This window comes from Sminthopsis crassicaudata, chromosome 3 (assembly GCF_048593235.1).
Source record: "Sminthopsis crassicaudata isolate SCR6 chromosome 3, ASM4859323v1, whole genome shotgun sequence".
Classification (NCBI taxonomy): domain Eukaryota; kingdom Metazoa; phylum Chordata; class Mammalia; order Dasyuromorphia; family Dasyuridae; genus Sminthopsis; species Sminthopsis crassicaudata.
In genome coordinates, this window is record NC_133619.1 from 627,824,031 (window position 1) to 627,842,256 (window position 18,226).

Genomic DNA, 18,226 nt, shown 5'->3' on the forward strand with positions numbered 1-18,226 from the left:
TAATACCTAGACATGCTCACTTCTGCATAAAGTTCTTCCCAGAGCCCTCCTGCAGCTTGGCTGTTCCTTGCAGCACATTGAGAGGGCAGATACTGTCCATAAACCCATCCTTGCTCTGCAGAGGAACCTGGTAGTCCCCTTGTCCTCAGGACAGACCCTGAAGGCTTTAAAAAAATGAGCAAAAAAATGAAGAAAACCCTTTACAGCTTCTATGCAGAAAAACAGCTTGTTTCCCACCCTGAGGCGGCTACAACCTCCAGACAATACCCCAAATAACACTCTGCTAGAAGAAACTATTAAAAATCTGAAGAGAGAATTAGAAGAAAAATGGGGAAAGGAAAGAGAAGCTATGCTAGATTATATCAATGTCCTGAAATGTGAATTAGAAAAGGCAAACAACTTCCTCAAATGGAAAGGATTTACAGAAAGTGCAGGGAAACAGAATTAAGGAGCTGGAAAAAGGTAAAGAAACCACAGGACAGTAGGATCTATGAATTGGAAAAGATAAAGAATTCCCAAGAAAGTAAAATTTGTGAATTGGAAAAAGAAAATAACTCATTAAAAAACAAATTTAGTGAAGTGGAAAAAAATTTCATAGACCAAAACAACTCATTTAAAAACTCAATTGGACACATACAAAAAGAAGGAAAAAAAAAAAAGCTAATGAAGAAAATAACTCATTAAAAATCAGAACTGAACAAATAGAAATGAATGATTCACTGAGACACCAAGAATCAGTCAAGCAAAGCCAAAAAATTGAAAATCTGCAGAAAAATGTCAGCTATCTACTTGCCAAAACGACAGACCTGGAAAACAGATCGAGGAGAGACAATCTGAGGATTATTGGACTTCCTGAAAATTATGATGAAAAAAATAGCGTAGATACTATTATACAGGAAATCATCAAAGAAAACTGCCCAGGGGTAATAGAAACAGAAGGTAAAACAGACATTGAAAGAATTCATTCAACACCTTCTGAAAAAGACCCCCCAAAAAAACACAAACAAATAAACAACAACAACAAAAAAAACTCCCCGGAACATTGTGGCCAAAGTTCATAAGTATTAGACTAAGGAAAAAATACTACAAGCAGCCAGGATACAACAATTCAAATACCAAGGTGCCACAATGAGGGTGACTCAAGACCTGGCTGGTTGGAATGGAAAGGGGATAGTGTCAGAAAAAGAGGAAAGGGGAGATAAAAAGAGGGAAACTACATCCCACAAAGAGGCAAAGAAAACCTATCATATCTGAGGGAAGTTAGAGAGGGGGAGGAACATTGTGTAAACGTTACTCCCAGCAGAATTGTCTCAAAGAGAAAATAATGGACATATTAGTATTACAGAAAATTCTTTCTCACCTCATTAAAAAGAGGGAGAGGAAAAGGGAAAAGGAAAAAGAGCAATAAGGACAGGGAACAAGAAAGGGTAAGGGATTTCAAGGGAGGAGAGAGGGATATTAAAGAGGGAGGGCTGTGTGACACAAGTGAGGCTCATAAGTTTAATTCTGGGAAAGGGGTTCAGGAAGGTAAGGTAAAAAAGCATAATCAGGGGATATTACGCTGGCAGGAAATACAGAATTAGTCATTTTAACTGCAAATGTGAATGGGATGAATTCTCCCATAACACAGAGACAGATAGCAGATTGGATCAAAAGTCTGAACCCTACAATATGCTGTTTCCAGGAAACACATTTAAAGCAGAGAGATACATACAGAGAAAGGTAAAAGGCTGGAGCAGAATCTATTATGCCTCAAGTGAAGTCAAAAAAGCAGGGAGAGCCATCCTTATCTCAGATGAAGAAAAAGCAAAAATTGATCTAATCAAAAGAGATAAGGAAGGAAACTATATCTTGCTAAAGGGTAGCAGAGACAATGAAGCAATTTCTATACTAAATATATATGAACCAAGTGGTATAGCATCTAACTTCCTAAAGGAGAAGTTAAGAAAGTTGCAAGAAGAAATAGACAACACAACCTTGCACTCTCAGAATTAGAGAAATCAAACCACAAAACAAAACAAATCAGAAAGAAATTAAAGAGGTAAATCAAATATTAGGAAAATTAGGTATGATAGCTCTCTGGAGAAAACTGAATGGTGACAGAAAGGAGGATACTTTCTTCTCAGCAGTTCATGGAACCTATCCAAAAAAAATGACCATATATTAGGACATAAAGATCTCAAAATTAAATGCAGAAGGCAGGCAGAAATATTAAAGTCTTTCTTTTTAGATCACGATGCAATAAAAACTACATTCAACAAAAAGTTAGGGGTAAATAGATCAAAAAGTCATGGGAAACTAAATAAAATCTCATCTTGAAGAATGATTGGGTGAAACAGCAAATTATGCACACAATTAATAATTTCACTCAACACAGTGACAATGATGAGACATCATACCAAAATTTGTGGGATGCAGTTAAAACGGTAGTCAGGGGAAATTTTATATCTTTGGAGGCTTACTTGAAGAAAATAGAGAAATAGAAGATCAATGAATTGGGCTTGCAACTTAAAAAGCTAGAAAAAGACTAAATAAATTAAAAGCCCCAATCAAATACTAAACATGAAATTCTAAAATGAAAAGGAGAAATTAATGATATTGAAAGTAAAAATACTATTGAACTAATAAATAAAACTAAGAGTTGATTGTATGACAAACCAATAAAATAAATAAACCTTTGGCAAATCTGATTAGAAAAAGGAGAGAGGAAAATCAAAGTGTTAGTCTTAAAAATGGAAATGGGGAACTGTCCACCAATGAGGAGGAAAATAGAGAAATAATGAGTTATTTTGCCCAACTGTATGCCAATAAATTCGATAACCTAAGCGAAATGGACGACTACCTCCAAAAATGTAGGCTTCCCAGATAAAGAGAGGAGGAAGTAAATTGCTTAAATAGTCCCATTTCAGAAAAAGAAATACAACAAGCTATTCATCAACTCCCTAAGAAAAAATCCCCAGGGATAGATGCATTTACAGGTGAATTCTACCCAACATTCAAAGAACAATTAGCTCCAATGTTGTATAACCTATTTGAAAAAATAGGGAATGAAGGAGTCCTACCAAATTCCTTTTATGACACAGACATGGTACTGATACCCAAACCAGGTAGGGTGAGAACAGAGAAAAAAAATTATAGACCATTCTACCTAATAAATATTGATGCTAAAATCTTAAATAAGATATTAGCAAAAAGACTCTCCCCAGGATAATACATCATGATCAAGTAGATTTTATACCAGAAATGCAGGGCTGGTTAAATATCAGGAAAACTTTCAGTATAATAGGCCATATTAATAACCAAATTAACAAAACTCATATGATCATCTCAATAGATGCAGAAAAGGCATTTGATAAACTCCAACATCCATTTCTATGAAAAACACTTGAGAATATTGGAATAAATGAACTTTTCCTTAAAATAATCAGTAGCATCTGTTTAAAATCAACAATAGTCATATGTATTGGGGAAAGACTGCAACCATTCCCATTAAGATCAGGGGTGAAACAAGTTTGTCCTCTATCACATTACTATTCAATATTGCATTAGAAATTCTAGGCTGGGCAATAAGACCCCAGAAAGTGATTAAAGGAAGTAGAGTAGGTAATGAGGAAACCCAACTATCCTCTTTGCAGATGATATGATGGTATACTTAGGGAACCCCAAAGATTCTGCTAAAAAGCTATTAGAAATAATTTGGAACTTTAACAAAGTTGCAGGATACAAAATAAATCCACATAAATCCTCGGCATTTTTATACATTAACAACACAATCCAACAGCAAGAGCAACAAAGAGAATTTCCATTGAAAATAACATTTGCTAGTATAAAATCTTTAGGAATCTATCTCCAAAAGGAAAGTCCAGAATTATATGAGCAAAATTACAAAACACTTGCCACGAAGAAAAAGTCAGATTTAAACAATTGGAAAAATATTAAGTGCTCTTGGATGGGCCGAGCGAATATAATAAAGATGACAATACTCCCTAAACTAATCTATTTATTTAGCACTATAACAATCAGACTCCAAAAAAACTATTTTAAAGACCTAGATAAAACAACAACAACAACAACAACAACAACAACAACAACAACAACAACAAACTTCATATGGAAAAACAAAAGGTTAAGAATTTGAAGGGAATTAATTAAAAAAAAAAAAAATCAGACAAAGGTGGCCTAACTGTACGTGATCTAAAACTATATTATAAAGCATCATTCACCAAAATCATCTGGTATTGGCTAAGAAACATACTAGCTGATCAGTGGAATAGGTTAGGTTCACAGGACAAGATAGTGAATAAAAATATTAATCTAATGTTTGATAAACCCAAAGATCCCAAATTTTGGGAATAGAAATCTTTTTTGACAGAAACTGCTGGGAAAACTGGAAATTAGTAAGGCAGAAACTAGGCATAGACCCACATTTAACACCACATACTAAGATGAGATCAACATGGGTCCATGATTTAGGCATAAAGAACAAGATCATAAATAAATTAGAGGGGCGTAGGATAGCTTACCTCTCAGACTTGTGTCTGAGGAAGGAAGGAGGAGGAAGGAATTTGTGACCAAAGGAGAACTAGAGATCATTATTGATCACAAAATAGAAAATTTTGATTACATCAAATTAAAAAGCTTTTGTACAAACAAAACTAATGCAAACAAGATTAGAAGGGAAGTAACAAATTGGGAAAACATTTTTTTTACAATTAAAGGTTCTGATAAGGGAGTCATCTCCAAAATATACAGAGAATTGACTCTAATTTAAAAGAAATCAAGCCATTCTCCAATTGAAAAGTGGTCAAAGAATATGACCAGACAATTTTCAGATGATGAAATTGAAACTATTTCCACTCATATGAAAGAGTGTTCCAAATCATTATTGATCAGAGAAATGCAATTTTTAAAATTTTTTTAAATTAATTTTATAATTATAATATTTTTGACAATACATATGCATAGGTAATTTTTTACAACATTACCCTTTGTACACTCTTCTGTTCCAAAATTTCCCCTCTTTCCCTCCACTCCCTCCCCTAGAAGACAAACATTACAATACATATTAAGTATGTTATAATATATCCTAGATACAATATATATGTGGAGAACTGGATTTTTTTGTTGTTGTTCTTCTTGTGAAGGAATAATTGGATTTGGAAGGCAAAAAAACCCTGGGAAGAAAAACAAAAAATGTAAACAATTTACACTCATTTCCCAGTGTCCCTGCTCTGGGTGCAGCTGATTCTGTCCATCATTGATCATTTGGAACTGGATTTGATCTAAGAAATGTAAATGAAGACAACTCTAAGATACCACTACACACCTGTCAGATTGGCTAAGATGACAGGAACAAATAATGATGAATGTTGGAGGCGATGTGCTAAAACAGGGACACTGATGCATTGTTTGTGGAGTGGTGAAAGAATCCAACCATTCTGGAGAGCAATCTGGAATTATGCCCAAAATGTTATCAAACTGTGCATGCCCTTTGATCCATCAGTGCTACTACAGGACTTATATCGCAAAGAAAATACTAAAGAAGGGAAAGGCACCAGTATGTGCCAAAACATTTATGGCAGCCGTTTTTGTAGTGCCTACAAACTAGAAAATGAATTGTAGAATGGATAGGTCAATGATGGTATATGAATGTTTTGGAATATTATTGTTCTGTACGAAATGACCAGCAGGATGACTACAAAGAGGTTTGGAGAGACTTACATCAACTGATGCTGAGTGAAATGAGCAGAACCAGAAGATCACTATACACTTCAACAACAATACTGTATGAAGATATATTCTGATGGAAGTGGATATCTTCAACATACACAAGATCCAACTCACTTCCAATTGATCAATGACAAGCAGAAACAACAACACCCAGAGAAAGATCACTGGGAATTGAATGTAAACTGTTAGCACTACTGCCTTTCTAACCAGGTTACTTATACCTTCGGAATCCAATTCTTAATGTGCAAGAAGAAAATTGGCTTTATACACATATATTGTATCTAGGTTATACTCTAACACATGTGATATTGTATGGGGCTGCCTGTCATCTTGGGGAGGAAGTAGAGGAAGGGAGGAGAAAATTTGGAAAAATGAATACAAAGGATAATGCTATAAAAAAATAATTACTCATGCTTATATACTGTCAAAAATTATAATTATAAAATTAATTTTAAAAGAGTAAAAAAAATAAAAACTAAATTCGACACCTATTAAAAAAAGAAAGAAAGAAACAAGAAAAAAAAAAGAAATGATCAGCAGGATGAATACAGAGAGTCTTGGAGAGACTTACATCAACTGATGCTGAGTGAAATGATCAGAAGCAGGTGATCATTATACACTTCAAGAACAATACTGTGTGAAGAGGATGTATTCTGATGGAAGTGGACATCTTCACCAAGAAAAGATCTAACTCACATCCAATTGATCAAAGATTGACACAATCAGCTACACTAAGAGAAGGATCACTGGTAAATGAGTGAAAACCATTTGCAATTTTTGTTTTTCTTCCCAGTTTATTTTTACTTTCTGAATCCAATTCTTCCATTGCAACAATAACAACAACAACAACAACAAAAATCGATTCTGCATACATATATTGTATCTAGGATACATTATAACATAGTTAATATGTATGGGCATGCCTGCCAACTAGGGAAGGTGGTGGAGGGAAGGAGGATAAAATTCGGAAAAGTGCAATGGATAATGTTATAAATTACCTATGCATATGTCAAAAAAAATTATAATTATAAAATGAATAAAAAGAAAGACACAATTCAAACATACAATAGAATTCAACTGGTTTTAGGAAATTATTTAAGTTATAGAAAAAGGAAAAAGAAGAAGGAGCTATAGGGGGAGGGGTCAACTAAACAAGGTGAGAAGGATGAATCAGATAACAATGGAGTTAAATACAATTTTGAGCAACAAGAGCATTTCCCATCTCCTCCCTCAATTAACCCTTCCGTGTTGGAAGAAGGAGGAGGAGGGGAAGAGGCAGAAACACAAGCAGAATTGCCTGTTAAGCAGCCTGACAAGATTAGAAAAAGCATTGATTAAGGCTAAGAAGAAGAACAGGATGTAAGAGATTTTATAGATGCATAGCCTGGAATTGAAGAGATTGACTCTTCAGATCAAAAAAAGAGAAGTGACACTCCTTTTAATTTGGATAAAATGAAGGATTTGAAAAAAAAGGTTACACCCTTTATGGAGCCACATCATCTTATGTTAAGATGTTAATAGTTCATTTGTCTTATGAAATCCTAACCCCAAGTGATTGGAAATCCATAGCAGGGACATGTTCAGAACCTGGACAAAACTTGTTGTGGCTTTGAGAATTTCATGAATTATGTAGGATTCAAGTCAGAGGCAATAGGGAAATAGGAGTTAACACACAATTGACTTTTGACCAACTAGCAGGTGAAGGTCAGTATGGAGAAAATTCAGAACAGATTGATTATCCCATAAGAGTGTATGAGCAAATTTCTAAGGCTGCAATAAAAGCTTGGGGTTCTCTCCCCAGACAGAAAGATCGAAGGGAGGCTTTCACTAAAATAGAGCAAGGTCCCAATAAACCTTTTGCGGATTTTGTGGGATGTCTGCTAACTGCTCTCAAAAGAAGTATTGGAGAAAATGCAGCTACAGAAATAATGACTAGACATTTGGCTATGGAAAATGCCCATGAGATTTGCAAAAGAATTCTATGGGGACTAGACAAAGATGCTTCTTTAGAGGAGATCATAAGAAGCTGTGCTACAGTGGGCAGCAATTCTCATTATGCTCAGACTATGAAGAACATGGAAAGACAGGGTCCTTCCTGGCAAAGGATTTTTAGGGAAACTCGTTGATGTTTTCAATGTGGAAAAGTTGGACATCTAAGAGCTCAGTGTAGATAAGAAGATAGAGTGAGAAGACAGGGTGAAAGAAGACCTAAAACCCCATGTCCAAAATGTCACAAGGGCTTCCACTGGGCCTCAGAATGTAGACTGACCCAGAGAAATGAGAGGTGAGGCCCAGCTCCAAGAACACAATGAAAAGATACATGGGGCAAGATGGCAACTGAAGTTACACCCAAATAGTCTTGGACTCTGCTGTAATCTATCAGATGAAAAGTTATCACATGGAAGAAAGGGATTACCTGATCAGTCAGCCAAAAAGCAATCAGATATCAGAAATGGAGAGAAATTCACCTGGGAGAATACACGCCTTTTAAACCCATGGGGCTGTGTCCAATGCAAACAGCTCCAATGTGATTGCCAGATGATGAGAAGAGATTTAAAAAGTGGTCAAAAGAAGGGGAAATTAGGTAGGTTAACTACCTGGGAGAGAGGGTTTGCTTATATTTTAACAGGCATGAGGAAACAGGTGGAGAAGGAAACAGATGGATGGCAACAAGCACCTGGAGACAGAAAGAAAATGAGCAAAAACTTAAAAGAAAGAGAAGATCTAAGAAACATCTGACACTGAAAGAGCATGGCTGATAAAGAGACTGTTAAAGAACTTTAAAACTAGCAGGAATCATTAGATTCCTTAATACAAGATAAAACTGTTAAAGTACTTGAAAACCAGCAGAGATCATTGATTCCTTGAGATAAAAAATTGTTAATGAGACTATTGTAGGATTTCAAAACTTGTAGGAATTATTGGATTATTGGCACATGAACTAATGGAGAATGGATTCCCTTTGGACTATTTCTAAAACTTATGGACATGTATAAATTCTCAATTTATGACTATTTCATCATGTTATTGGTTACATCACTTCCAGCATGTGTTATGATGCTATGTATTTGTGTAATTTATGTAATTATGTGTAATATCTCCCATAGTAATGGATTTATGTATTCCTGTTTCTTTTTAAAATTTTTTTAAAAATTAATTTTATACTTATAACATTTTATTGAAAGTAGATATGCATAGGTAATTTTTTCAACATTATCCCTTTACTCCCTTCTGTTCTGAGTTTCCCCCTCCTTCCCTCCACCCCGTCACATAGATGGCAGGCATTTCCATACATATTAAATATGTTCTAGTATATCCAAGATACAATATATGTTGCAGTACCGAATTTTGTTGTAGTTGTAGTTGTTGTTGTTGTTGTTGTTGTTGTTGTTGCAAAGGAAGAATTAGATTCAGAAGGTAAAAATCACCTGAGAAGAAAAACAAAAAAAAGCAAACAGTTTACAACTATTTGCCTGTGTTCCTTCCCTGAATGTAGCTGAATCTGTCCCTCATTGATCAATTGGATCTGAGTTAGATCTTCTCTTTGTTGAAGATAGCCACTTCCATCAGAATACATCCTCATACAGTATTGTTGTTGAAGTGTCTAATGATCTCCTGGTTCTGCTCAAGTCACTCAGCATCAGGTGATGTAAGTCTCTCCAAGCCTCTCTTTATTCATCCTGCTGGTCACTTCTTACAGAACAATAACATTCCATAACATTCATATACCATCATTTACCCAAGCATTCTCCAATTGATGGGCATCCATTCATTTTCCACTTTCAATCCACTACAAAAAGGGCTGCCACAAACCCTTTGGCCGATACAGGTCCCTTTCCCTTCTTTAGTAGTTCCTTGGGATATAAGCCCAGTAGTAGTAGCACTGCTGGATCAAAGGGTATGAACAGTTTGATAACTTTTTGGGCAATGTCTACCTGTTTCAAGGTCATGACCACCCTATGTGCTAAATCAAAAGAAAGGGGGGAATGCTAGCTAGGTTCCTTCCTGGGTGCTAAGTAGGTACCTAACAATTCTGTAGGGCAGAATTCAGACCTTTAAAAGCACTTGACACTTTCAGGATGCTGAAAGGAGTTAACACCTTTCAAAGGGCTTGCTCATTGGTCTAGAAGGAGTTCCCTCCCACAAGCCCCTTCTCTGGGAGGATTTAAGGAGCCAGCATTCAGGAAGAAGAGCATCTGAGATTCCACTTTGGTGCTGACTGGAGACACTTGGAGAAGAGCAGATTCACAAGGACTAAAGGAAAAGCCGGCTTGTGGAGATTCACAGGTAGGATTGACTTCCGGGAAAGCCAGGTAAGTCTGATTCCTTTCGGCGTCTACCTTTGTCTGCCTGTCCTTCTGTGCGTGCTTCCAGGAGCTGCTGGGATGGCCGCGATGAAGACAAACTTAGAGGAGGAAGTGATTTCTTTGCTCTCCTCTTCTACCAGTGGCTCCCTGGGAACGTTCCAGGTTCAGCCACCATTTCGATTCGGTCAGTCCTGGCTTTTTGGCCAGAGCGCCGTGGGCTCGGGGCAGAGTACGGGATTGGCCCAGACTTCTTGGGGGACCCAGTGTTCCTCAGGATCTACGGTCGGATTCCCGGCCACCTGCCGAGCCCCCCAGGCTCCTGAATGCACGGCGCCTTCTGGAACCCCCAGTGCGTCTGGATTTAGTTTCAAGATGCCCACCAACCTCGGAGCTTTCCCCAGCAAACCGGGCTTTGGGCACCGTAGCCGGGAGGCATCGGGTTGTAGTTTGGGGGCATCCGACTTCAGCTTTAAGGCTCCTGAAAGCTCAGTCTTCAGACCAATCTTTGGGGCCCAATCGGAGCCGGAGAAGACGCAGAGCCGCATCAGTGCGGCCTCTTTCACTTTCTCCCTCCCAGTTAGAGGGGGGCCTGAGACGCTGGGCTCCTTCACGTTTTCCCCGGGCTCAAGCAGCTCAGGCACCAGCCCGAGCGCCGTGGGCTCGGGGCAGAGAACGGGATTGGCCCAGACTTCTTGGGGGACCCAATCTTCCTCAGGTTCTAAGCTCGGATTCCCGGGCACCTCTGGAGCCCCCCAGGCTCCTGTTTTCGAGGCGCCTTCTGCAACCCCCAGTGCATCGGGATTTAGTTTCAAGATGCCCACCAACAACGGAACTTTCCCCAGCACCCCGGGCTTTGGACACCGTAGCCGGAAGGCATCCGGCTGTAGTTTGGGGGCATCCCAGTTCAGCTTTAAGGCTCCTGAAAGCTCAACCTTCAGACCAATCTTTGGGGCCCAATCGGAGCCAGGAGAAGATGGAGAGGGACATCAGTCCGGCCTCTTTCACTTTCTCCCTCCCAGTTAGTGGGGGGCCTGAGGCGCTGGGCTGCTTCACGTTATCCCAGGGCTCAAGCAGCTCAGGCACCAGCCCGAGCGCCGTGGGCTCGGGGCAGAGCACGGGATTGGCCCAGACTTCTTGGGGGACCCAGTCTTCCTCAGGATCTACGCTCAGATTCCCGGCCAATTCCGGAGCCCTCCAGGCTCCTGTCTTCCCAGCGCCTTCTGCAACCCCCAGTGCATCCGGATTTAGTTTCAAGATGCCCACCAACAACGGAACTTTCCCCAGCACCCCAGGCTTTGGACACCGTAGCCAGGAGGCATCCGGTTGTAGTTTGGGGGCATCCGAGTTCAGCTTTAAGGGTCCTGAAAGCTCAGTCTTCAGACCAATCTTTGGGGCCCAATCGGAGCCGGAGAAGATGGAGAGCGACATCAGTCCGGCCTCTTTCACCTTCTCCTTCCCAGTTAATGGGGGGCCTGAGGCGCTGGGCTCCTTCACGTTTTCCCAGGGCTCAAGCAGCTCAGGCAGCAGCCCGAGTCTTCCTTTGTCCAACGCATCTAGCAAGCCTCCCTCCTCTACTTTTGCCTCTCCAAGTCAGAATGTGGAGGAGGAAAAGAGGGGCCCTAAACCAGCATTTGGCAGTTCAGGGAGCGGCTTCACGAGCTTCGCCTCCCCGGGCTCTGGAGGGGAGCCCTTTCGTAGGAGCAAAGCAGAGGGCAAGCTAGGAAGGGGAGATGCTGCTGGCCACGGAGGGTCGCTCTCTGGCCACGTGAAGGGGCCGAAAAGGAAGAAAGAGCACGACGGCTCACCCAGGAGACGAAACTACGACTGTGTGGAGGACATGCAGCTCTTGTCCCAGGGAGATCATCCTCGAAAGAAGCGCCCTCCTCGCCTGGCTCGCCCACGGGCTGGCGGCTCGTTCGGGGGGACGCTGCAGGACACGCTGAGGAGTAACAAAGGAGGCGGCCACCTGGGAAGCACAGGAATGAAAAAGGAAGTGGGCAGTGTAGAATCCAGTGAGACGGAGCAAAGCGCTGGAGCGGGAGCCACCTGGTCCACGTTGTTCGCCCCCCGGCTGAAGGAAGAGGAGATGGGTGGCAAAAGGAGCCAGGAAGTGTCCGCCTGCAGGGCTACCCCTTCCCGCCGCGGAGGGAAGAAGGAGAGCGTGGAGAGCTCGAGCAGCCTGTCCCCCAGCGAGCTCCCCGCCATTCAGTGCAAGAAGATCCCCAACTACCTCAAGGACAGAGCCATCCTGCAGGAGCACTTTGGCCGATTGAGGAAGGTGCGGCGCATCCATCCCCGGCGCCGAGGCAAGCTCGCCTCTGTGCCCTTCTGGGACCACGCCTCTGCAGCCCTGGCTCGGAAGAAAGGGAAAGGGAAAGGCTTGCACAGAGTCCTCCTCTTTTGGCGCGAGAACAAAAGAAGTCCCAGGAAGAAGACCTTTTTCCCAAAGGAGAAAATAGCGAGTCAGAGCTGGGAAGACTCTGGTTTCCAGCGCTCCCCGCTGCCCAAAGCCCTCTGGAGACCTGCAACTGGCCAGAGCAGCAGCCTTCTCGGGAAGAGTTGTCCAGTGAAGAAATCGAGGCAGCCCGAGTCTCTGCAGTCTGAGGGGGAGCCCTTGGATTGTGGGCCTGAGATCCCGAGCTCAGACCTGCCGGGACTGTCAGTGAGCAGCCTGAGCACCTTGATGGGCGCGGTGGCCGAGACGTCGGAGGACAAGTACCGCCTCCTGGACCGGAGGGATAAGATCCTGAGGCAAGCTCGCGGGAAGAGAACGGCTCTGGACCAAGCCAAAGGCTTTTGGGGCACGTGCCGAGACATGTGTCCTGAGAAAGAGCGCTACATGAGAGAGAGCAGGAAGCAGCTGAGCTCTTTCGAAGTGATCCCTGGCACAGATCAGGTGGACCACGCGGCGGCAATCAAGGAATACAGCCGCTCCTCCGCTGACCAGGAGGAGCCTCTGCCTCAGGAGCTGCGTCCTTCCGGGGTGCTGGGCATGACCATGGACTACCTGGTCACTCAGGTCCTGGACCGGAGGGAAGGGAGCTCGCGCGACTGGTACGACTTTGTGTGGAACAGGACCCGCGCCATCAGGAAGGACATCACCCAGCAGCACCTCGGTGACCCGCTCACCGTGTCGCTGATGGAGAAGTGCACCCGCTTCCACATCCACTGTGCGCACGCGATGTGTGAGGAGCCCGTGGGCTCCTTCGACGCCAAGATCAACCAGGAGAACATGACCAAGTGCCTGCAGAGCCTTAAGGAGATGTACCAGGACCTGGCCGACGAGGGCGTCCTCTGTGCGCGGGAAGCGGAATTCCGAGGCTACCAAGTTCTGCTCCATCTCCACCAGGGCGACATCCTGAGAGAGGTGCAGCAGTTCCGGCCCGAGGTGCGAAACTCCCCCGAGGTGAAATTTGCAGTGCAGGCTTTGGCGGTTGTGAACAGCAACAACTTTGTCCGGTTCTTCAAGCTGGTGCGCTCTGCCTCCTACCTCAACGCCTGCCTCCTGCACTGCTACTTCCATCAGATCCGGAAAGAGGCATTGCGGGCTCTCCTCGTGGCCTACACGGGGAGCGCTCGGAGATCCACACGCTTTCCGGTGGATCACCTGGTGCCCATGTTACTGTTTCGAGATGCCCAGGAAGCCAGCGACTTCTTGACTTCCTGTGGCCTCGCGGTGTCTGATGGCTGCGTGGAGCTGAAGCGGTCCGCCTTCTTGGAAGCCGGGGGCTCAGCCAAGGCAAAGAAGTGCCCTTTGATCACCGAGAAGCTCGCCGTCTCCGTTGGAGAAGTGGTGAATGGGGGGCCGTTACCCCCCGTCCCTCGTCACATCCCGGCGTGTAGCTTCAACACCCACAACGAATACGTGGGCGAGAGCGCGGCCCCCGAGTCTGCTCCGCGTGGACAGAAACCCGCTGTGGAGAGGGGGGGAGGCGGCAAGCTGGAAGAAGGCAGCCCTGGGACCGAAGCGCTGGCGCTGTGTGTTCCGCCGCAGCCCTGCCCGCCCCTGCCTCAGCCGCTGCTGACCCAGAGCGCCGGGCTGCCGCCAGCCCTCGGGGCTCCCGGCCCTGTCCTGCCAGGGGCTGCCTCGTCATCTCGCTTCCAGCCCGTGGGGCGGCCCGAGCTGCCTGCTCCCCGGCCTCGGCCGAGCTACACCGACTCGGACCTCGTGGGGGTCGTGGAAGACCTTGCCCGGGACGTCCTCAGAGGCTACTATGAAGAAGTCGGCCAGGCCGGAGCTGCCTACGCCGCTGCGGCCTGGAGGGTTTCCCAAGTGCTCACGGAGGAGCTCCTGGCCACCACCACCGGGGACATGCTGAGGCAGACCGCCGCTGAGGAACTGAAGGAAGAAAGAGCAAGAATTCAAGAAGAACAGAAGAGAGCTGAAGAACAAAGACGGGCCCAGGAGCTGGAGAGCGCCCTGGAGACCGAGAGGAGGGCCTGTGTGGCCCGCTGCTCTGAAGACGTCTGCGATCGCCTCATGGATCTCTTCTTGCCAGAGGAGATTTTCCAGAGTGCCCGAGAGACCCTGCAGGAACTTCAGGGCCTCTGTCAATACTGGCAGAGGTGGAGGAAAGCCCTGGCAGCGCGGAAAAAACTCCAGAGACAGAGGAGACCATTCCCCGCGGCCCCCTGCCGTGTGGACCTCAGCAACGGATTGCAGGCCTTGGCCCCCCGTGCCCAGAGTCCCCTTGCTAAAGAGCGCCTGGCCAAAGGAGTCCCGGATCTGGGGCACCCGGGAAAACTGGGGCTCTCCTGCACCAGGTTACAGTGGACGAGAAACAAGACGATCCATCCAATGAAGGTTCACTCTTTCTCCCAGCAATTGCTCAGTGAAGCGGTGTGGAGCCCTCTGGACCTGCCGGCCCTCGTCGCCGAGCATTACCCTGGGCAGCGGGAACAGGTGTTCTGGAAGCTGGTGTTGGCGCTGCCGGACGGTGAAGAGGCCGACAGTGAAGAGCCCGCCTCTGGCTATCCCAGCAGGATGCTAGAGACTTGGCTGAAGGTCAAGTTCATGGGTGGGGAAGATTTCCAAAAGGGGGCCCGTCACGCTTCCCAGGGGATCCAGACGCTGACCCTGCTGAAGGCCTGGAGCCCCAAAGGGGCTCGAGCGGTCCGGGTCAACGTGTGCATTAAGGTGGCCCACGGCCTGTTGAGCGACTGGGCCCTGGATGCCACGGAGACGCAGAAGGCCCTTCTGGGCACCAGCGGCCTTCTCTTCGTGCTGCCCCCCCGCGGCAAGAGTGTGGTGGCGGCCGAGGAGGACGCGTGCTGGCTCTCGGCCCTGCTGCGGCTCCAACAGCTGCTGCAGGCCAAGCCCTTGCAGCCCCCGGTGCCCCTGGTGGTTCTGGTGCCCGGCCGCGAGGGGGCCAGCGTGAGGGACGTGGAGGAGGGTCTGAGGCTTCGGGACTTGCTTTCCTCGCAGCTTCTCTCGGATTACACGGTCTTGGAGATCCCAGCTGCCGTCAACGATGTCCAAGGCACCAACAGGGTGTCGCAGGCCGTCCAGTGGCTGGTGTCTCGCTGCCCCAGCTCCCCGGAGCTCTGCTGCCAGACCCTGCCCCAGTACATCGAGGACGGCGTCAGGCGCGAGTTCAGCGAGCGCTTCTTCCAGGACCGCAAGGAGCGGCGTGTGGCCGGCCTGGCCTGGCAGGAGCCCGGCGCCATCATCGAGCTCTTCAACGGCGTGCTGCACTTCCTGGCGGACGTGGCCTCCTCCGAGCAGCTCTGCCAGCTGTCCTGGCCCATCACGGAGTTCGCCGAGCCGGGCGGCAACAAGCTGCTTCCTCCCCTGCGCTGGAACGCGCCCGGCCACCTGGCCTGGCTGAAGAAGGTCGTTCTCTCCTTGCAGCTGCCCCCCGTGGACCTCCCCGCCCCGGGCGCTCCTTGGCCTCTGGCGTGCAACGCCATCTCCCGCTACGTCTCGCAGATCCCGAGCTGTGGCCAGACGCAGCCCATCCTGCAGTCTCAGCTGGACAACCTCCTGAGTCGGACGTACGCCAAGTGGACGAACCAAGACCTGGGGGCCTTGGGCGACACGGGGCCCCGTGGGGAGGAGATTCCGTGGGATGACATCATCGCTCTGTGCATTAATCACAAGCTGCGGGACTGGAAGCCTCCCAGTCTGCCCGTCACGCCAGAGGCTCTGAGCCAAGATGGGCACATCTGCGTCTACTTTTTCAAGAGCCACTTACAAAGCTACCAGGTCCCCGGGGCCTGGGCACACGCCCGGCTGCAGACCCACAAGGAGGTGGTCCAGCGGCCCGCCCGCCGACCTTTGGGCCTAAAGCCTTGGCGCTCCGCCAAGAGCCTCTCCCCGTCGTGGCTCCACGTTCCCTACGGCGGGACCAGGGCCCCCGACAGCGGCCAAACCGGCCGCGTGCCCGACGCCCAGGAGCTGGCCCGCCCCGCCTCGGCCGAGGAGCTGCTCCCGGGGCGCCTGGCCGCCAGCCTGCAGCTGGAGAAGGAGGAGAGCAGGAGGTTCGAACAGCAGCTGCGTCACTGGCTGTCGGGAGACGCCGAGCAGGGCCCGGACTCCAGCCCCCTCCCCGTCTACCTTCCTCAAGCTCTCCTATCGACGCCTCAGGCTCTGCGGCCCGTCCTCCGAGGGTCAGCGCCCAGCAGCCCCCGGGACCAGAAGGCCGCCGAGGGGCGGAGGCCGGCCCCGGCCATGGGCGGCTCTCTGACCCACAAGCTGAGACACTTAGAAAGCCTGATTCAGCGCACTCGACAGGAGGAGCTCGTCTGGGAGCGGCACCTCTCCAACTTGCTGGACATGGTGGACATCTGACAAGCCGGACAGTGGGGAGGGTCTCTGCGCGCACACAATCATGTTCTCTGCCGATGCTTGCCCAGTGGCTGCCACTGGGGCTGTAAATCAAGAAAATAAAGACTGGGACTTAACAAAACCAACAAACAAACAAACAAACGAAGGAATGAATGAATAAAGAAATAAGTGAATAAATAGATAAATAAATAAATAAACAAAAATCAAACAAACAAACGAATGAATGAATAAAGAAATAAGTGAATAAATAGATAAATAAATAAATAAACAAAAATCAAACAAAAAAGAAAAAACAAACAAAAACAAAAACAAAATAAACGAACAAAAAAAAAAGAATGAAAAATGTGATATATTTACATTTATGATATGCAGTCTGAATGAAACGGGCAATCAAAATATTTTACTCTTATCCCAGACTCAGAAAAGTTACTATTAATTAAATGAGTAAATTTGATATGATACATGGAAAATAGGGAGAGAAACTGAGGCTGATCAAAGTTGAGGGCTGGCATGAAAGCCTAAGGCTGCCAAAAGCAGGGAGGAAAAAATGAGGAGGGGGCTAGTTTTGGTTGCAGGCGGCCAGTTTTCCCATGAAAGAAGAGTACCTACCCTCTGTGGGTTTCCATGAGCTCCATCATCATAATTCTCACCGACATCGAGCCAGTGCTTTCAATGATATCCATATTTGCACAACAAAAAAAGAAAAAACAAACAAAAACAAAAACAAAATAAACGAAGAAAAAAAAAAAAAGAATGAAAAATGTGATATATTTACATTTATGATATGCAGTCTGAATGAAATGGGCAATCAAAATATTTTACTCTTATCCCAGACTCAGAAAAGTTACTATTAATTAAATGAGTAAATTTGATATGATACATGGAAAATAGGGAGAGAAACTGAGGCTGATCAAAGTTGAGGGCTGGCATGAAAGCCTAAGGCTGCCAAAAGCAGGGAGGAAAAATGAGGAGGGGGCTAGTTTTGGTTGCAGGCGGCCAGTTTTCCCATGAAAGAAGAGTACCTACCCTCTGTGGGTTTCCATGAGCTCCATCATCATAATTCTCACCGACATCGAGCCAGTGCTTTCAATGATATCCATATTTGCACAGCACAGGTGTTTGAGCACAGGGCATGAAATAAAGACTTAAAAAAAAACTGCTTCTGCTACTGCCTGTCTACACGACCATGAACAAGGGCCTCAATCTCTTTAAGACTGCTTTCTTGTCCATAAAATGACAATGTTAATAACTGTAAGGTCTATGTTGTTGGGAGGTTGAAAGGAGACAATGAATAGAAAAGTTGTTCCAAACCTCCCAGCCATAGCTCTCCAAAGTTACTTATTATCTTTGAAGGGTCCAATGTGGTTTACAAACACTAGAATACTCCATTTAAAGCTGGAAA

General features: G+C 45.9%; 1 pseudogene; it reads left to right on the plus strand.

Moving 5' to 3' along the window:
* Nucleotides 1-10,124: 10,124 nt before the first annotated feature.
* Nucleotides 10,125-16,827, plus strand: LOC141562560 (germinal-center associated nuclear protein pseudogene; annotated as a pseudogene).
* The last annotated feature ends 1,399 nt before the right edge of the window (nt 16,828-18,226 follow it).